Raw genomic sequence first — 22,693 nt, 5'->3', positions numbered from 1 at the left:
AAACATGCCAAACTGTAAAGACCATCGAGGCTAGGAAGAAACTATAGCAACTAACGAGCAAAATAACCAACTAACATCATAATGACAGGATCAGATTCACACATAACAATATTCACGTTAAATGTAAATGGGCTAAATGCTCCAATCAAAAGACACAGACTGGCAAACTGGATAAGGAGTCAGGACCCATCAGTGTGCTGTATTCAGGAAACCCATCTCACGTGCAGAGACACACATAGACTCAAAATAAAGGGATGGAGGAAGATCTATCAAGCAACTGGAAAACAAAAAAAGGCAGGGGTTGCAATCCTAGTCTCTGATAAAATAGACTTTAAACCAACAAAGATCAAAAGAGACAAAGAAGGCCATTACATAATGGTAAAGGGATCAATTCAACAAGAAGAGCTAACTATCCTAAATATATATGCACCCAACACAGGAGCACCCAGATTCATAAAGCAAGTCCTCAGTGACCTACAAAGGGACTTAAACTCCCACACAATAATAATGGGAGATTTTAACATCCCACTGTCAGCATTAGACAGATCAACGAGACAGAAAGTTAACAAGGATATCCAGGAATTGAACTCAGCTCTACATAAAGTGGACCTAATAGACATCTACAGAACTCTCCACCCCAAATCAACAGAATATACATTTTTTTCAGCACCACACCACACCTATTCCAAAATTGACCACATAGTTGGAAGTAAAGCTCTTCTCAGCAAATGTAAAAGAACAAAGATTATAACAAACTGTCTCTCAGACCACAGTGCAATCAAACTAGAACTCAGGATTAAGAAACTCAGTCAAAACTGCTCAACTACATGGAAACTGAACAACCTGCTCCTGAATGACTATTGGGTACATAATGAAATGAAGGCAGAAATAAAGATGTTCTTTGAAACCAACGAGAACAAAGACACAACATACCAGAATCTCTGGGACACGTTCAAAGCAGTGTGTAGAGGAAAATTTATGGCACTAAATGCCCACAAGAGAAAGCAGGAAAGATCCAAAATTGACACCCTAACATCACAATTAAAAGAACTAGAAAAGCAAGAGCAAACACATTCAAAAGCTAGCAGAAGGCTAGAAATAACTAAAATCAGAGCAGAACTGAAGGAAATAGAGACACAAAAAACCCTTCAAAAAATTAATGAATCCAGGAGCTGGTTTTTTGAAAAGATCAACAAAATTGATGGACCGCTAGCAAGACTAATAAAGAAGAAAAGAGAGAAGAATCAAATAGATGCAATAAAAAACAAAAAAGGGGATATCACCACCGATCCCACAGAAATACAATCTACCATCAGAGAATACTACAAACACCTCTATGCAAATAAACTAGAAAATCTGGAAGAAATGGATAAATTCCTCGACAAATACACCCTCCCAAGACTAAACCAGGAAGAAGTTGAATCTCTGAATAGACCAATAACAGGTTCTGAAATTGTGGCAATAATCAATAGCTTACCAACCAAAAAGAGTCCAGGACCTGATGGATTCACAGCTGAATTCTACCAGAGGTACAAGGAGGAACTGGTACCATTCCTTCTGAAACTATTTCAATCGATAGAAAAAGAGGGAATCCTCCCTAACACATTTTACAAAGCCAGCATCGTCCTGATACCAAAACCTGGCAGAGACATAACCAAAAAAGAGAATTTCAGACCAATATCCTTGATGAACATTGATGCAAAAATCCTCAATAAAATACTGGCAAACCGAATCCAGCAGTACATCAAAAAGCTTATCCACCATGATCAAGTGGGCTTCATCCCTGGGATGCAAGGCTGGTTCAACATACGCAAATCAATAAATGTAATCCAGCATATAAACAGAACCAAAGACAAAAACCACATGATTATCTCAACAGATGCAGAAAAGGCCTTTGACAAAATTCAACAACCCTTCATGCTAAAAACTCTCAATAAATTAGGTATTGATGGGACGTATCTCAAAATAATAAGAGCTATCTACAACAAACCCACAGCCAATATCATACTGAATGGGCAAAAACTGGAAGCATTCCCTCTGAAAACTGGCACAAGACAGGGATGCCCTCTCTCACCGCTACTATTCAACATAGTGCTGGAAGTTCTGGCCAGAGCAATCAGGCAGGAGAAGGAAATAAAGGGTATTCAATTAGGAAAAGAGGAAGTCAAATTGTCCGTTTGCAGATGACATGATTGTATATCTAGAAAACCCCATTGTCTCAGCCCAAAATCTCCTTAAGCTGATTAGCAACTTCAGCAAAGTCTCAGGATACAAAATTAATGTACAAAAATCACAAGCATTCTTGTACACCAATCACAGACAAACAGAGAGCCAAATCATGAGTGAACTCCCATTCACAATTGCTTCAAAGAGAATAAAATACCTAGGAATCCAACTTACAAGGGATGTGAAGGACCTCTTCAAGGAGAACTACAAACCATTGCTCAATGAAATAAAAGAGGATACAAACAAATGGAAGAACATTCCATGCTCATGGGTTGGAAGAATCAATATCGTGACAATGGCCATACTGCCCAAGGTAATTTATAGATTCAATGCCATCCCCATCAAGCTACCAATGACTTTCTTCACAGAATTGGAAAAAACTACTTTAAAGTTCATATGGAACCAAAAAAGAGCCCGCATCGCCAAGTCAATCCTAAGCCAAAAGAACAAAGCTGGAGGCATCACGCTACCTGACTTTAAACTATACTACAAGGCTACAGTAACCAAAACAGCATGGTACTGGTACCACAACAGAGACATAGATCAATGGAACAGAACAGAGCCCTCAGAAATGATGCCGCATAGCTACAACTATCTGATCTTTGACAAACCTGACAAAAACAAGAAATGGGGAAAGGATTCCCTATTTAATAAATGGTGCTGGGAAAACTGGCTAGCCATATGTAGTAAGCTGCAACTGGATCCCTTCCTTACACCTTATACCAAAATTAATTCAAGATGGATTAAAGACTTATATGTTAGACCTAAAACCATTAAAATCCTACAAGAAAACCTAGGCAATACCATTCAGGACATAGGCGTGGGCAAGGACTTCATGTCTAAAACACCAAAAGCAATGGCAACAAAAGCCAAAATCGACAAATGGGATCTCATTAAACTAAAGAGCTTCTGCACAGCAAAAGAAACTATCATCAGAGTGAACAGGCAACCTACACAATGGGAGAAAATTTTTGCAACCTACTCATCTGACAAAGGGCTAATATCCAGAATCTACAATGAACTCAAACAAATTTACAAGAAAAAAACAAACAACCCCATCAAAAAGTGGGCAGAGGACATGAACAGACACTTCTCAAAAGAAGACATTTATGCAGCCAAAAAACACATGAAGAAATGCTCCTCATCACTGGCCATCAGAGAAATGCAAATCAAAACCACAGTGAGATACCATCTCACACCAGTGAGAATGGCCATCATTAAAAAATCAGGAAACAACAGGTGCTGGAGAGGATGTGGAGAAATAGGAACACTTTTACACTGTTGGTGGGACCGTAAACTAGTTCAACCATTGTGGAAGTCAGTGTGGCGATTCCTCAGGGATCTAGAACTAGAAATACCATTTGACCCAGCCATCCCATTACTGGGTATATACCCAAAGGACTATAAATCATGCTGCTATAAAGACACATGCACACGTATGTTTATTGCGGCACTATTCACAATAGCAAAGAGTTGGAACCAACCCAAATGTCCAACAACGATAGACTGGATTAAGAAAATGTGGCACATATACACCATGGAATACTATGCAGCCATAAAACATGATGAGTTCGTGTCCTTTGTAGGGACATGGATGAAACTGGAAAACATCATTCTCAGTAAACTATCGCAAGGACAAAAAACCAAACACCGCATGTTCTCACTCATAGGTGGGAATTGAACAATGAGAACTCATGGACACAGGAAGGGGAACATCACGCTCCGGGGACTGTTGTGGGGTGGGGGGAGGGGGGAGGGACAGCATTAGGAGATACACCTAATGCTAAATGATGAATTAATGGGTGCAGGAAATCAACATGGCACATGGATACATATGTAACAAACCTGCACATTGTGCACATGTACCCTAAAACCCTAAAGTATAATAAAAAAAAAAAAAAATTGTAAACAATCTTGGGGTGGAGGAGAACAATGTGAATATTTTCCCCCAAACAGAAGTCCCTTAGTTGGCCAGATGCGGTGGCTCACACCTGTAATCCCAGCACTTTGAGAGGGAGGCAGAGGCGGGCAGATCAACTGAGGTCAGGAGTTCGAGACCAGCCTTGCCAACATGATGAAACCCCATCTCTACTAAAAATACAAATATTAGTTGGGCGTGGTGGTGCACACCTGTAATCCCAGCTACTCGGGAGGCTGAAGCAGGAGAATTGCTAGAACCCAGGAGGTAGAGGTTGCAGTGAGCCGAGATTGCACCACTGTACTCCAGCCTGGAGACAGAGTGAGACTCTGTCTCAAAAATAAACAAATAAATAAATAAAGTCCCTTAGTCAACTGATTTTCAACATGGGTGTCAAGATAATTCAATGAGGGAAAGAACAGTCTTTTTAACAAATTGTTCTGGAAGAAGTGGATATCCACATGCAAAAAGAATGAAGTTGGATCCCTGCCTCACACCAAAATTAACTAAAAATTGATCAAAGACCTAAATGTCAAGACCTAAAACTATAAAATTCTTACAAGAAAAAATAGGCTTAAATCTTTGTGACTTTAGATCAGGTAATGGTTTCTTAAATATGACACTGAAAATAACAAACAAGAAAAAATAACTGCATCAAAATTAAAAACTTCTGTACTTCAAAGGACATCATCAAGAAAGTGAAGAGACAACCTACAGGATGAGAGAACATTTTTGTAAGTAGAACTGATAAAATATATTTTTGTAAATATTTGTAAATGTTTCTGTAAATATATTTTTGTACTTATATCTAGAATACATAAAAGAACTCTTTCAATTCAATAAAAGACAACTGACCCAATTAAATATGGGCAAAGGATCTGAATATATATTTCTCCAAAAGACAAACAAGTGGCCAATAAGCACATGAAAAGATACTGAACATAATCAGCCAACAGAGAAATGCAAATCAAAACCACAGTGAAATACCACTTCACACCCACTAGGATGACTATAATTAAAAAGACAGATAATAACAAGTGTTGGTGAGGATGTGGAGAAATTGGAATACTCATAGACTGCTGGTGGAAATGCAAAATGAAGCAGCTGCTTGGAAAACAGTCTGGCCTCCTCAAAAGGTTAAATGCAGAGCTGCCCAGCAATTTCACTCTTACATATACCCAAGAAAAAAGAAACATATATCTACACAGAAACTTGCACGTGAATGTTCATAGTAGCATTATTTATAATGGCCCAAAAATGGAAAACAACCCAAATATCTATCAACAGACGAATAGATAAATAAAATGAGGTATATATCCATACAATAGATTATTCAGCAATAGAAAGGAATGAGGTACTGATATGTTACAACATGGATGCATCTGAAAACATTTTGCTGAGTGAAAGAAGCCTGTCATGAAAGGCCAAATATTATATAATCCCATTGTCCAGAATAGGCAAATCTATAGAGATGGAAAGTAAATCAATGGTTGGCTAGGGCTGGGGAGTAAAGGGGGAAATAGGAAGTGACTGCTAATGTATAAAGGATTTCTTTCAGGGTAATGAAAATATTCCAAAATTGGCTATCATGATGGCTGTACAACTCTGTGGAGATACTAAAAATCACTGAATTATACAATGTGGGTGAACTACATGGCATGTGAATTATATCTCAATAAAGCTGTTTTAAAATAAATAAATATCAGACTTCTGAAATTACTAGATGGAGCTGGATTTGTTATAATCCATACTTTTTTTTCAAAGTAGCTAAATAACCATCTTGTTTGAAAAGGATTTTATGTGACTTATAAAAGTAGCTACAGTTTGAACTATAACTTAGCAAAATTTATAATTCTTCTACTTATCCACTTAACACAAGGATTAACAGTGTAAACTTGTGCTATACAAAGCACTGCACTATAGCTATGAAAAGGTACAAAGACAAGGTGTTCCCTGCACTCAGAAGAACAAATCCAGAAAGAATGACACATAGAAACACCTAACTTTATAACACTCATCAGAATGGGGTAAAAAGCAAATTGTAACAGAAACCCAGCAAAACGGAAACTTTAAGGTCAAACACTAAGCGTCTCAAATCTAGTCCTTAGTGATTTGAGTACATGACCAACAGGGCTCAAGAACCAATGTGCTTCATTGTATCAGCAGGTGGGTTACACTCTAATCACCTTCAAATGGCGTTATGGAGACTTTTCTACATCCCTTCACTGGAGGAGCTCTGTACTGAGATGAGTTGAGTTGACCAGACTGCATGAGGAAGCTGCTACTTATGGATAATGATAGTTCACAGATAGCTCTACCACCAACAAACATGTAATGACTATTTCATATCTATTACAGAGGGCTGCCTCCTTGTATCTTGCTGTTCTCAACTACAGAAATGTAAGAAGAATGAAATTATTATAAAGGCAGTTGCTACATGAAGTTGCTAAAAGAACACAATCATGAGATCTGAACTGAATGCAATACTGCCCTATTTCTACATTCCTACTATCTATAATCACTCCACACATACATAGGCAAATATGTATTGAACACCTCCCATGTTCCAGAAGCTGTAAACATAGCAATGAACTAGATTAGATAGACATAGTCTCCATACATATGGACTTTATAATCCAAAAGGATAAATTTCAAGATAATTCATTGTTCCTAAAATTGTAAGTACACTCAAATGTAGCTCTATCAAACTAAACTGAATCTTCCATCTAAATGTTTTGCCTTCTCTGAGAGTTGCTCCCCATCCTCCCATGTAGATTGTAGAATATACTGGGCAAATGTGAATAAAAATTTATCTCCTAATAACCTCCTAATTGCATGACGATAAGCAGATTTATATCTATCTTCCAGGTTGTGATATTATAAATAAAGGTAAAATAATTCCAAATCATTAAGCTTTTAAGTAGTTCAAAAGGACTATCTTCAGGGAAAAACTGATTAGGATACATTAGTCATCTTTTCAACTCCTTGACAAAGTAGTTCTTGCATTAGGTGAGCACTGCAATGCTGAGTGATAAGTTAAGTGCACCTAAGCAAATACCTTCTGAAATGAGTATCCATAAAATATATAGCACTTTTATTTCTATTTAGTAGACAATGAAAAATATTTCTCTTTCCATTTTTAGAAACTATATTACAAGTTTGGGTTTTTTTCAAAATTGTGAGACAGCGTCTCATTACGTTGCCCAAGCTGGTCTCGATCTCCTGGCCTCAAGTAATCCTTCCACCTTGGCCTCCCAAAGTGCTGGGATTATACGCATGGGCCACTCACGCCTAGCCTATATTATAAGTTTTTAAATATTAGCAATACAGAAATATATTTTCAATTCAGTTTTAATTAATATGTAGCTATATGAAGAAACATAGAGATATATAGGTGTTTTAAGTGTGTGTGTATGTGTGCATATAGGTATGTATGCGCAGAAACATATGAAGAATACACAAACTGTTAATAGTGAATACAATAGGGACGGGGAACAGCAGAGAACACTGCAGGTATGTATGTATATTGTATATGTTTTCTTTATATGTTTGAACAACAAAAATGGTGCCAGGTGCAGTACTGTGCACCTATAGCCCCAGCTACTCGGGAGGCTGAGATGGGAGAATTGCTTGAAGCCAGAAGTTCCAACCCACAGTGTGCTATGATCGCACATGTGAATAGCCGCTGCACTCCAACTTGTAATCCCTGCACTTTGGGAGGTCGAGGCAGGTGGATCACCTGAGGTAAGGAGTTCGAGACCAGCCTGGTCAACATGGTGAAACCCTGTCTCTACTAAAAATACAAAAATTAGCCGAGAGTGGTGGTGGGCGCCTGTAATCCCAGCTACTCGGAAAGCTGAGGCAGGAGAATCGCTTGACCCCAGGAGGCATAGGTTAGTGAGCCGAGATCGTGCCATTGCACTCCAGCCTAGGCAACAAAGTGAGACTGTCTAAAAAAAAAAAAAAAAAGCAATCTGATTCACACCACTGTACTCTGGAAAGGCCAGGAACTGGAAGCACAATGCATCTCTGAAGGGAGGATTGAGTCATGTGGCCAGAAACGGAAGAGTTGGCTGACAATCTATGGAAAGAGCAGTTAAGTCCTTAGTTCTCCTCCCTACCTGCCCAAGCAACCAGGCAACTACCCATTCTCCACCCTAGACAGAGGCTGCCTGTCAACTCACCAGTCCAGAGAAACAATCAGAAAGGCTCTGGACTCTTCATCCATGTCCCTACAAAGGACATAAACCATCATTCTGAGCAAACTATCGCAAAGACAGAAAAACCAAACACTGCATGTTCTCACTCATAGGTGGGAACTGAACAATGAGAATACTTGGACACAGGGTGGGGAACATCACACACCGGGGCGTGTCGTGTGGCGGGGGAATGGCGGAGGGATAGCATTAGGAGATACACCTAATGTAAATGACGAGTTGATGGGTGCAGTACACCAACATGGCACATGTATACATATGTAACAAAACTGCATGTTGTGCACATGTACCCTAGAACTTAAAGTATAATAATAAAAAAAAAAAGGAAGATACAGCATGCTCAGTGCTGTTTTAGAATGTAAAAAAAAAAAAAAAAAAAGAAAAGAAAGAAAGGCTTTGGACTCAGGGAACATCAAGCTCAGCTGAGAATAGAGGTGAGCCCTATATTGAAAATGGCATAACTAAAGAAAAGTTTACCAAACAGGTAGATTCCCCTATCCCTTTCTGGTTACCTAAACAATGAGCTGTCAAGCATATATTCCCAGTCAGGAGTTGGGAGATTTTTTCCACAGAAACTGACAGGACCCTAAAAAGTATCTAAAAATACAGATATTCTAGGGTTACCCAATGAAAAACATATTCATCATCTTTTTTTTTTTTTTTTTTTTTTGGTAGAGATGGGGTCTCATTATATTTCCAAGGGTGGTCTCGAATTCCTGGGCTCAAATGATCCTCCTGCCTTGGCCTCCCAAAGTGCTGGAGTACAGGTGTGAGCCACTGCACCTGGCAGGTATTCATCATCTTATCACTTCTCAGTGAAGGCCTCCAGTTAACAAGTTCCTGCCCACTCACATGGAGCTTCAAAATGGATGAACGTTGAAAATATTATGCTAAGTGAAATAAGCCAGTCACAAAAAGACAAGTATTATGATTCTTCCTACATGAGGCTACTAAAGTGTCAAATCCATAGAGACAGAAAGTAGAATGCTGTTGGCCAAGGGCTGAGGGGAGGATGGAATAGAAGTTAGTATTTAATGGGTACAGAGTTTCAGCTGGGGAAGATGAAAAAGTTCTGGAGGTGGATGGTGGTGATGGTTGCACAACAGTATGAATGTACTTAATGCCACAGAACTTAAACATTTTAAAATGGTTAAAAACAGCTGAGTGTGATGGCTCATGCCTCTAGTCTCAACATTCTGGGAGGCCAAGGCAGGACTATTGCTTGGGCCCAAGAGTTTGAGACCAGCCTGGGCAACAGAGCAAGATCCCATCTCTAAAATAAATAAATACATATTTTAAAAGAACAGATAAAATGGTTAAAACGATAAATTACATGTTACATATATTTACCACAACTTAAAATAAAAAAACAACAGACATTTGAGGAAAGCCATTACATTAAAGGAGACCAAAACAAGAAGAAACTTGGGAGTAACCAGAGAATTCAAGGGAAAAAAAACTTCACAGACACAAAGACAGCATAATATCTCAAATATATAAAAGGAAAGACTGCATCTATGAAAGACAAACAAGATCTATACTAAAGTAACATTCAAAGAACAAGAGCCCTTATATATTAAAATTATGATAGAAAATTTTTTAAGTCGTTCACAATCTGGCAGGTAAAGCTGAAATCTCCCAGGAAGTGGAACAAAGAGAGAAAGTAATGAAAAAAATAGGGGAAAGATAAGAGAATCAGAGGATCAACTCAGAAGTTCCAGCATCAAACTAATAGAAGTTCCAGAAAGCAGGAAGAGAAACATTAAGAAAAAATTTTCAGAACTGAAGGACACACATTTCCTGAATGAAAATGCCCACAGAGTATGCCACACAATGAATGAATGAGATCCACATCAAGCTACACCCCCGTGGAATTTCACAACACTGGGGGAAAAGAGAAGGTCCTAAAATCTATCACAAGGGAAAAAAAAAAAAAAGGTCACAAAGGACTAAAGAATGTCTTTGGGTTGCTCAACAACACTGGAGACTAGCAGCGCTGAAGATAAACCTTACAAATCTGAGGGAAAATGATTTTTCAAGCTAGAATGATATATCCAGCCAAATTATCAATTACATATGATGGCAGAATAGATATTTTCAGATATACAAGATCTCAACCAACTTATCTCTCAGCATCCTTTCTTAGGAAGCTCCTGAATGATGTGCTCCACCAAAATGAAGAAATAAACTAGGAAAGTAGGTGGTGTAAAATGCAGGAAAATGGATGCCAACACAGGAGAGAAGCAACGGCAATGCCCAGCATAATGCTGAATGCAGTACTAGGATGAGAGCTGAAAACAACAATTAGAATTCAAACAGGAGGATGAAGGGCGGTTTAGAGGGTATGTTTAAGAGAAGAAGGGAAATGGTAAATTATTTGATGTTTAACCATACTGTGATGAATTTTATGGTTCTGTTATATGGCTCTTTCAGAACCATAAAATTCTGTCTTTAAATTTATATAAAAAAAGGAAATGCGGCCAGGTGTAGTGGCTCACACCTGTAATCTCAGCACTTTGGGAAGCCGAGGCGGGTAGACCACGAGGTCAGGAGTTCAAGACCAGCCTGGCCAATATGGTGAAACTCCGTCTCTACTGAAAATGTAAAAAATTAGCGAAGTGTGGTGGCGTGTGCCTGTAGTTCCAGCTACTCGGGAGGCTGAGGCAGGAGAATCGCTTGAACCCGGGAGGCGGAAGTTGCAGTGAGCCGAGATCACGCCACTGCACTCCAGCCTAGGCGACAGAGTGAGACTCCGTCTCAAAAAAAAAAAGAAAGGATGCAATCATAATATACTAATTGGCTTAGCTGTGAACACTGTACAGTAATAATAGTGTAAATATTGGAAGATAATTTAAGAAAGTTATAATTGTGATATAAATACACTGGAAAAATGCATAGAAGGAAAGAGTATATGGCATAAGAGAAGTAAATCACTATCTTCCTTAGAAGGAATAAATGACATCAAAAAGTGAAAAATTATAAATAGCGGTATTACCATATTACGAAAAATAGGGAGGTAAACACCAGAAGAAAAGGCCAGAAGAGTTAAGTGTTGCCCCTAGGGGCTAGAAAGTGGCAGAAGAGAGGGTAGGACAGGCAACTGATGATTTTGTACTATAAACCTTGCGGTACTTTGTGACTTTTTAAACTATAAACCCGTATTGTTTTAAGATAAAAATCAAAAGAAACCTAGAGTTTATTCTGATTCCACCACTTAAACTAGATTTGGTAAATTATCTCACCTCTCTGAGCCTTAAGTCCCATGCTATGTTGAATTCAACTTGTTCAGGCTAGTGAGAGCTGACTGTTGTATTTTCAGGAATTTTGCAAGCTGCTGTTCTATGCAGTCTTTTTTTTTTTTTGAGACAGAGTCTCCCTCTATTGCCCAAGATGGAGTGCAGTGGCGCAATCTCGGTTCACTGCAACCTCCACCTCCTAGGTTCAGGCGCTTCTCCTCCCTTGGCCTCCCGGGTAGCTGGAACTACAGGTGTGTGCCACCATGCCCGGCTAGTTTTTTTGTATTTTTAGTAGAGACGGGGTTTCACCACATTGGCCAGGCTGGTCTCGAACTCCTGACCTTGTGATCCGCCTGCCTTGGCCTCCCAAAGTGCTGGGATTACAGGCGTGAGCCACCACGCCCAGCCTCTACACAGTCATTATTAAATATTCAATCATTTAAGTTCACAATTAAATTATATTAAAAATAAAGTTAAAAAATACTCAAAACTCATTGCTTCATTAATACTGTATTTAACTATGCTTTTAAGAAACATCTACTGTATTTATATAATGGAAATACTGTGTGCTACTGAGGATTTTTTTCGAATTCTGCATTCGGTATGTCAGTCACACTAGTAGACTGAAATCAGCCACAGTGAGAGTATTTATACTTTGGAAATCAGCAAATACTACAAATCAGAGCTTGATTTATTGTGGTATTGATGATCTGCCTGGGGTTAGCAAACTATGGCCCTCTGCCTGTTTTCCAAGGTGCAAAAAATAGTTTTTACTTTTTTTATTATTTTGAGACGAGGGTCTCACTATGTTGCCCAGGCTGGTCTCAAACTCCTGGGTTCAAGTCATCTTCTCACCTCACCCTCCTGAGTAGCTGAGGCCTAACAGAGAAAATATTAATTCATTGTAATAATCTCCACTCTTCTGAATTCTATGGCTGCAACTTTAGTGCAACAAGCAAATTTGTGCACCACTGTGACCAGGGTTTTTACTTTTTTTTTTTTTTTTTTTGAGACAGAGTCTCACTCTGTCACCCAGACTGGAGTGCAATGTTGCAATCTCAGCTCACTGCAACCTCCACCTCCCGGATTCGAGCGATTCTCCTGTCTCAGCCTCCCAAGTTGCTGGGATTATAGGCACGTGCTATCACGCCCAGCTAATTTTTTTATTTGTAGTAGAGATGGGGTTTTCCCATGTTGGCCAGGCTGGTCTTGAACTCCTGACCTGAGGTGATCCACCTGCCTCAGCCTCCCAAAGCGCTGAGATTACAGGTACGAGCCACCACGCCTGGCCCGTTTTTACATTTTTAAATGGTTATAAACACACACACACACACACACACACACACACACACACACACACACAGAATGTGAAAGAGATCATTTGTGGCCTGCAAAGCCTAAAGTATTTACTATATGGCTCTTTACAGAAAAAAATGTCAATTCCAGATCTAGACTTAAGGAAATGATACAGAAAATATTAATTCGTTGTAATAATCTCCACTCTTCTGAATTCTATGGCTGCAGCTTTAGTGCAACAAGCAAATTTGAGGGTATTCAAAACCAAATATATACAATCATCCCTCAGTATCCTCATAGGATTGGTTCCAGGACCCCTGCAGATACCAAACTCCAAGGATGCTCAAGTCCATTTTATAAAATGATGTAGTATTAGCATATAGCTTATGCACATCCTCCCATATACTTTAAGTCATCTCTAGAGTACTTGTATCTAATACAATGTAAATGCTATGTAAAGAATTGTTATACTATATTTTTATTTGTATTATTTTTGTTGTTGTATTGTTATTTTTATTGGTTTTTTCACACACACCCTGAATATTTCTAATCCACAGTTGTTTGTTATTTCAATCCGAGAATGCAGAATCTGTGAATACGGAGGGCCCACCATATTTCCTCACCTGTTCCTATCCACCCTATCCTGATAAAGGGCAGCATTATGCATTTGTCAAAACTCAACGAACTGTACACCAAAGAGTATAGACTTTACTGTATGTAAATTTTAAAGTATTTTTTAATCAGCTGTATAACATCTTAAATGAAGACGCCTTAGCCCAACTCCCTACAGATTCTGATTCCATTGATCGAGAATGAGACCTGGTCAACTATGTTTTTTTAAAAAAGGAAATTGGTAATTCTGATATAAAACTAGAATGAGAACCACATTCCTAACCCCACAAACGTACTCCTTGACTTCTCTATCTTTTTTTTTCTTTTTTTTTTTTGAGACGGAGTCTCGCTCTGTCGCCCAGGCTGGAGTGCAGTGGTGCTGTCTCTACTCACTGCAACCTCCGCCTCCCAGGTTCAAGCGATTTTCCTGCCTCAGCCTCCCGAGTAGCTGGTACTACAGGCACGTGCCACCACGCCTGGCTAATTTTTGTATTTTTAGTAGAGATGGGGTTTCACCATGTTAGCTAGACTGGTCTCGATCCCCTGAGTTCATGATCTGCCTGCCTCGGCCTCTCAGAGTGCTGGGATTACAGGAGTGAGCCATCGCGCTTGGCCCTCTCTCTACATGTTTACCACTTATTCCAATAATCCCAGTTCTTTCACCTCAATGAGACCTCCAATTTACAGCAATACTACCACTGTTCTTTCACCTCAGGAAGACCTCTAATTCCTCAAATTTAATACTTTCTTTCTATCCCATACTGGTCTTCATTCTCTCTCTCTCTCAACTAATACTATCATCTCTTTTGCTCTCTTATCCTCCCACTGTACCTGTCTGGCAAGACCCCGACTATAGCTCAATCCATTTTCATGCTTTTATTGCTCTCTCTCTAGACTAATAAAGAGGAAAAAAGTTACATCATCTTCAATTGGTTTCACTAATAATGGTCTCCAACCACAAGTGGACCCTCAAAACAATACAAAAATTTTACCCTAAATTTACCTCTCTCCCATTCTTCACTACAAGCTATTTCGAACATCATATTCTACCTCCCTGAACCAGCCCTAAGTAACATAGGTAGAACCAAAAATGGCAAACATAAAAGTATTATTCTTGTGTTAGGAAAAAGTCCCCAGTACTTCCAGATTAATTAGCTGGTACTGGTAGTTTAGTATAACTAGAGATCATAAACTAGTAGATCAGAATTTGCCTTTAAGTTTCATTAGGAAGAAATAAAGACACTATTACTAATTCATGTTTCTGTTTTGCAGTTAACTCATTTAAGCTATATTTAATTACTCAATTTGGTCAATCAACTGAAAAGAAATATTGTAAGGGATTTGCAATGCCCCCTAATATCTCCTTCTCTTTGTCAACTTCTCACATTTGCTTCCCAAAAAATTCTTAATATTTACCTTCCAAATAGTAAATGCAATCTTCTACAAATATCTCTGACATGAAAATGCTCAGTTTAAGAAAAATTTTTGTCACATAAATCTTTGCTATACAGTATTGAGGGCATTTAAATACTAAGAACATAAATTATTATGTTAAATGTTGTCAGCCAAGTGTGGTGGCTCATGAATGTAATCCTAGCATTTAGAAGGCCTAGGCGGGCAGATCACTTGGAGTCCAGGAGTTTAAGACCAGCCTAGGTAAATTAGCCATGCGTGGTGGCAGGTGCCTGTAATCCCAGCTACTTAGGAGGCTGAGGCAGGAGAACTGCTTGAACCCAGGAGGCAGAGTTTGCAGTGAGCCAAGATCACGCCACTGCACTCCAGTCTGGGTGACAGAGTGAGACTCCGTCTCAAAAAAAAACAAAAAACAAAACAAAAACAAAAACAGCCTAGTCAACATATGGAGAAACTGTCTCTACAAAAAATACAGCAATCAGCTGGGTATGGTGGTGTGTGCCTGTAGTCCCAGCTGTTTAGGAGGCTGAGGTGGGAGGATCACCTGAGCCCAGAAGTGGAGGCTGCAGTGAGCCAAGATTGCACCACTGCACTCCAGCCTGGGCAACAGAGTGAGACCCTGTCTCAAAAAAAAAAAAAAAAGAAAGAAAGTGTCGAAGGCGAACGATGTTATCAAAGACACAAAACAAACCTAAAATATTTCATCAGATAATAAATTCTGACTATCTGTTAAAGAAACAAGAAACAAGAAAAAAATCCCAAAGATATCTATTTGTTATAACTAGATATTATAAAAGGTTCAAAATACAAAATAAAACAAAATAATTTGATAATATATACTTACTAAAATTCACAAATCTATTTCATTTTAGAGGAACAAAAAATGAAGAGAATTAGAACTATCTTGGATGTTAGGATATAATCTTAGATGCAGAATAATGCTTAGAAAAAAAAGACTAATCAAGCTAACCAAGGGGAAAACATTTATTTTAATTAAATCTTCAACTTTTTGAAAGCCTAAAAATAAAATTACGGAAACAGGAAGAGAGAAAAAAGACAAAAAACATTTCATCTTTCTAAAAGGGAAAAAACTGACAGCTTTTACCAAGTTCATTTTAAAAGACAATGATTAAACAAAATTTCCCCCCAGCATCAGTGAGCTGCCACATCCAAATCCAAACTTCACTGACTACTTGGCATCCAGCATTGAATTACAGAACAACTTTGCTCATGCATGGACAAATGCTATTTTTCCCCAGTGGAATGATTTCTCTGTAGTGTGCTCATTAGTAACACTAACCCCTTCCTATACCCCAACAACCAATTGCTTTGTGAGCTAAATCCCAATCCCGAATCAGACACTGTTGGCAAAACTAATCTCTGAATGAAAATGGTACAACAGCCAATCACAACATAGAATTTGGATCGTATGTTACTGACATTGAGACAGAAAACTGTGCCATTTCCAGCAGGTAGTTTTAGTTGAGTTTCTTGGCTCAGCAAAATTGAAGGATGATTTTATCTTTGGAGACACATATGATATTTTCATAAAATTATACTACTATTTCTCTCTGAAAATACATTTTTTAAAAACTGTTTCACAATCAAAATAAACAATTACTTCAACAACTAGAGTGTGGTGATTCCTCAAAGACCTAAAGGCAGAAATACTATTTGACTCAGTAATCTCATTACTGGGTATATACCAAAAAGAATATAAATCATCCTATTATTAAGATACATGCATGCATATGTTCATTGCAGCACTATTCACAATAATAAAGGCACAAAATCAACCTAAATACCCATCAATGATAGACTGGATAAAGAAAATGTGGTATATATACAGCATGGAATACTATGCAGCCATAAAAAGGAACAAGATAATGTCCTTTGCAGGGACATGGATGGAGTTGGAAGCCATTATCCTCAGCAAACTAACTTTGAGAGGCCAAGGCAGGAGGATCGCAGGAACAGAAAACCAAACACTGCATATCCTTACTTGTAAGTGTGAACTAAATGATGAGAACACATGGACACAAGGCAGGGAACAACACACACTGGGGATTGTCGCGGGGCGGTCGGGGGAGAGAGAGCATCAGAAGGAATAGCTAATGGATGCTGGGTTTAATACCTAGGTGATGGGATGATCTGTGTAGCAAATCACCATGGCACATGTTTACCTATGTAACAAATGTGCACATCCTGCACATGTACCCCTGAACTTAAAAGTAGAAGTAAAAAAACAATTAGAAGGGAAAACAATTAATTAAAAGTTAAAGGTTGACACATTTAGGTTGATATATTGTATTGATACATTAATGTGATTCTCCCTCTATACCTCTTTCCAAGTTGGAGACAGTTTCTTCAAGATTTCAATTCATTTTGATACCACCCATTCATATAATGTGGGTAGTTTCTTCAGTTAAAGTTAATTGAAGACTACCCAAAATGCTGTTGATAATAATGCTCCTGATAGCAATGAATTATATGTATATTTTTTATTTTTATGGAGACAGGGTCCCGCTGTGTTACCCAGGATGGTCTTGAACTCCCGGACTCAAATGATCCTCCTGCCTCGGCCTCCTAAAGCACTGGGACTACAGGCGTGAGCTGCCATGCCTGACACAATGGATTAATTATATGTTCTAGGGCTTCTCCAGCTGGAGTACAGAATGAGTGGGCACGCATATACACTTATTTCATTCAAATAAATACTATATTTGTTTCTTAGCATTGTTCACAAACACACAGATGAAATTAAACCTTTTTTTTAAAAAAACCTATCCTTTTCACACACTACTAATCATTGGTGAGTAAAAACTACCAAAGTAAAATCTCCTGGCTCAGCCAGGTAACCTAGCAGTGTAACTTTGGACAATCTGGTCCATGAATCTGTAAAATGGTTGATTATATCACCACAGTCTCTCTCATCTCTAATTTTTATGGACTTTTATATTCAGCCATCTGAAAGACAGTATACTAGGCAGATTTCATTGTAATACCAGAAATTTCATTAATATTCTGCTGGGTGCCACAAGTCATTCCTCACTGGTAAGCTAAATTAAATTAGAATCTAACAAAGTATTTCTGTGTGTTCTCAAAAAGAATAACCGGAACAAAAAAAAACATTAATATATTTTAATATATATTTTAATATATTTTTAGACGGCAGTAATAAAACCAGGCAGGTGCAGTGGCTTACGTCTGTAATCCCAACACTTAGGGAGACGGGCAGGCAGACCACTTGAGGTCAACAGTTAGAGAGCAGCCTGGCCAACATGGTGAAATCCCAGCTACTTGGAAGGCTGAGGTGGGAGGATCGCTTGAACCTCTGAGGTGGAGGTTGCAGTGAGCGCAGATCGTGTCACTGCACTCCATCCTGGGCAACAGAGTGAGACTCTATCTTAAAAAAAAAAAAAAAGAAGAAGAGGAAGTCAATAACAAAACTGAAGAAAACTAAGATCAGATAAGTATTCAGGGAACTTCTCAACTCATTCTGTGAGGCCAGTATTCCCCTGATACCAAAACCAGAAAAAGAAAAACGAACAAACAAACAAACAAAAAAAACAGGAGGAAAAAACTACAGGCCAATATCCTTTATGAAGACAGACAAAAAAATCCTCAACAAAATACTAGCAAACCAACTCCAGCAACATATAAATAGGATTATATATCATGACCAAGCAAGATTTGTTTCCAGGAATGCAAGATTGGCTCAACAAACAAAAATCAATCAAGGTAACACACCATATTAACAGAATAAAGGACAAAAACCAGCATAATCATCTCAACAGATGCAGAAAAATCATGTGACAAAATTAAACACCCTACCAGGTGCAGTAGCTCACATCTATAATCCTAGCACTTTGGGAGGCCATGGCGAGGACACCTTGAGGCCAAGAGTTCAAGACCAGCCTGGTCAACACTGTGAGACCCTGCCTCCACAAAAAAAGAAAAAAAAATTCAAAAATTAAACACCTACTCATGATAAAAATACTCAGAAACTAGGATTAAAAGGAATTTCCTCACCTGATAAAGAGTATCTACAGAAAACCCACATCTAGCATCGTAATTCACGGTGACAAACTGAATGTTTTCCCCTACAATCAAAAACAGTACAAGGATGTCTGCTCTTACCACGTCTATTCAACACTGTAATTAAGATTCTAGCCAGGGGCTGGGCATGGTGGCTCATACCTGCAATCCCAACACTTTGGGAGGCCGAGGCAGGTGGATGACCTGAGGTCAGGAGTTCAAGACCAGCCTGGCCAACATGGTGAAACCCCGTCTTTACTAAAAATACAAAAAATCAGCCGGGTGTGGTGGCGGGCACCTGTAATCCCAGCTACTCAGGAGGCTGAGGCAGGAGAATCACTTGAACCCAGGAGGTGGAGGTTGCAGTGCGCCGAGATCACACCATTGCACTCCAGCCAGGGCAACAAGAGCAAAACTCCATCTCAAAACAAACAAACAAAAAAAAAAGATTCTAGCCAGGGCTATTAGGGAAGTAAAATAAACGACGATTTCTATTTGCATACTCAATCATAAGAAATACTCAAAAAACTACTAAAGCTAATAAAAGAGTTCAACAAGGTTGCAGAATACAAGATGAATATGCAAAAATCAAGAGTATTTCTACACACTAGCAATGAACAATCCAAAAATGAAATTAAAAAAACAATCCCATTCCAACAAGCACATGAAAAAGATACTCAGCATCATTAGTCATTAGGAAAATGCAAATCAAAACCACAGTGACATACTACCTCACATCCACTAGGATGGCTATAATCAAAAAGATATATAACGAACAAGTCTTGGTGATGATGTGGAAAAAGTGAAACCGTAACACACTGCTGTCAGGAAAGTAAAATATGACCCAATAATTCTACTCCTAGGTGTATACACAACAAAACTTGCAATGAATGTTCATGGCAGCATTATTCAAAATAGCTAAAGGTGGAAACAACCCAAATATCCATTAACTGGTGAATGGAAAAACAAATATCCACAGAGTGGAATATTGTTATGCCATAAAAAGGAATGAAGTACTGATAAATACCACAACTGGATAAACCTTGAAAACATTATGCTGAGTGAAAGAAGTCAAACACAAAAGGCCATATACCATGTCATTCCATCTACACGAGCTGTCCAGAATAGGCAAATTTATAGAGACAGAAAGTAGATTAATAGTTGCCACAGACTGGGGCTAAGAAGAATGGGGAGTGACTTTTTCTTTTTTTGAGACAGGATCTTGCTCACCCACCCAGGCTGGAGTGCAGTGGCACTATCATAGCTGACAACCTCAAACTACTGAGTTCAAGCAATCCTCCCACATTGGCCTTCCAAGTAACTGGGACTACAGGCACACGACACCATGCTTAGCTAATTTTTTTTTTTTTTTTTGTAGAGACAGGGTCTCACTAAATTGCCCAAGCTGGTCTTGAACTCCTGGCCTCAATTGATCCTCCTACCTCAGTCTCCCAGAGCTGGGATTATGGGCATGAGCTACCCCACCCAGCCTAGACTGACTCTTAATGGTTACAGGACTTCTTTTGGGGTGATAAGAATGTTCTGGAATAAGATAGTTGTAATAGTTGCACAACTATGTGACTATACTAAAAACCAATGATGTGGTTAAAAACACTTTTAAAAGGTGGATATATGGCATGTGAATTATATCATAACAGAAAAAGTAGTCAAAGGTACTTTCAAAATTCTACCTAATTTAAAAAGAATTTTATCAGACCTTTTTAAGTTGTAATAAAACACAAAAATACATACACGAAGATCAATCAGAGAGAATTAGATGTTTCAATTCAGGACTTACTTCAACCTAGTACAATTTTGTATATGACAGAAAAACTACCTGGTTCTAATCTCTGGCTGCTCCTTTTTAGATTCCTTGGAATGCAAGGTTGGTTTTCCCTCAGGCTTTTCTTCCTCCATCATTGCTTTTTACCCCTCCCAAATTCCCTTATTTTTCCCCAAAGGTTCCATCTCCTAATATATTTTGTATCTTTATGAACTTTATACAAGAGGAATCTTTCCACAGCATTTCATTCTGCATTACATTTTTAGATTAATTTATGTTGATACAAGTAGATATCTTTATTTTCTCACTGTTCTCTACCATTACATGAATATTCTATAATTTCTTCATTCTCTTAATGATGGGTATTTCAGCTGTTTGTAGTTTTCTGCTTTTACAAACAATGTTGCTATGAACTTAATGGTACTTGTCCCAGGTACAAACTCTTGTCCATCTTCTAGAGTTTCCCTAGGGTATACACTTTACTATATATTGCTAAGTAGCTCTCTACAGTGAGGTTCTAGTTGATACTCCACTGTCCACATAAGTATAAGAGAGTTTTCCTTATTCTACATCCTCACCAAAATAGTGAGTGTAAAATATTATTACAATGAAGTTTTAATTTGCGTTTCCATGGCTACTAAAGAGGTTGAACACCTTTTCATGTCTGCAGGACATTCATATTTCATCTTCTATGAATTTCCAATCTACTGTCTTATTATTATTACTGGTTGGTAAAATATTCTTCATATATCCTGATTATTAATCCTTTTTAGTTATTTTTTATGCAAATATTTTCTCCCAGATGGGGTATCTATCTCATGCTGAATTTCAATAACTGTACATTTTTTATTTTAATCTAGACATATTTATCTTTTTCTTTTACAGTTCAACTTTCAAGTCTTGTTGAAGAAATCCTTTCTACCTTCCCTGCCCTAATATCATAAAAACACTCTCCCACTTTTTTCTAAAAGTTTAACTTTTCACATTAACATCTTTAATCATCACGTACATTTTTTAGTATGGTAAGTAGAAATCTCATTTTATTTTCCATATAAATAACCAATTGCTCCATTATCATTTACTGTTTAGTCAGTCCATCATCTCCTTACTCATCTTCAACACTCACTGTCATGTATTACGTTTCTTTATATTCAGGGGTTCTATTTCTGGGCTCTTTATTCTTCCCAGAGGTTGGTCTATGCTGTGCCAATACCACATTGTCTTAAATATTAATAATATGGCTTTATAAATAATGCTATGTGAAAGACTAAGTGCTCCTTCCTAATTTTTCTTGGCAGTTTACTCTCCTATATACATTTTAGAGCTTGTCAAGTTATATGAAATACCCTGTCATTATATTAAACAGAAGTGTATTGAACTTATAAATTAATTTAGAAAGAATTGACATGTTTATGTCACTGGGTCTTCCTATCAGTTAATATGGTATCCCAATTAGATCTCTTCTCATGTCTTTTAATGGAAATTGTATAATTTTCAACATAAAAAGTTATGTGCATCTTTTGTTGATTTTGTTCACTGGTACTTTTCAATTGTTGTCATTGTAGCTGTTGCTACTATAATGAGTATCTTTTTAAAAATATATTTTGTAGGCCAGGAACTGTGGCTCATGCATGTAATCCTAGCACTTTGGGAGGCTGAGGTAGGTAGAACACTTGAGGCTAGGAGTTCAAGACTAGCCTAGTCAACATGGCGAAACACTGTCTCTACTAAAAATACAAAAATTAGCTGGCTGTGGTGGCACATCTGTAATCCCAGCTACTCGGGTGGCTGAGGCATGAGAATCGCCTAACCCCAGAAGGCAGAGGTTGCAGCAAGCTGAGATTGCACCACTGCACTCCAGCCCGGGAAACAACGCGAGACTCCATCTCAAAAAAAAAAATTTGTAAAAACATCCCAAGTGGGCTGGGCACGGTGGCTCACGCCTGTAATCCCA

General features: G+C 38.3%; 1 protein-coding gene across 6 annotated transcripts in view; it reads right to left on the bottom strand.

Moving 5' to 3' along the window:
* The window catches only part of PIK3R3 (phosphoinositide-3-kinase regulatory subunit 3), a 141,135-nt gene that overhangs the window by 45,213 nt on the left and 73,229 nt on the right, over positions 1 to 22,693 (bottom strand). Inside the window, exon 1 of one of the 6 annotated variants that reach the window (XM_055255364.2) lies at positions 6,331 to 6,353. The exons of the other annotated variants lie outside the window; for them this stretch is intronic. The gene's annotated coding sequence lies outside the window, so the exon portion shown is untranslated. Of the gene's footprint in view, positions 1 to 6,330; positions 6,354 to 22,693 lie in introns of those variants that run through there. 6 annotated transcript variants of the gene reach the window in all.

This window comes from Symphalangus syndactylus, chromosome 12 (assembly GCF_028878055.3).
Source record: "Symphalangus syndactylus isolate Jambi chromosome 12, NHGRI_mSymSyn1-v2.1_pri, whole genome shotgun sequence".
In the NCBI taxonomy this organism is placed as follows: domain Eukaryota; kingdom Metazoa; phylum Chordata; class Mammalia; order Primates; family Hylobatidae; genus Symphalangus; species Symphalangus syndactylus.
Note: the sequence above shows the minus strand (reverse complement) of the source record. Positions and strands in the feature narration are given on the sequence as shown.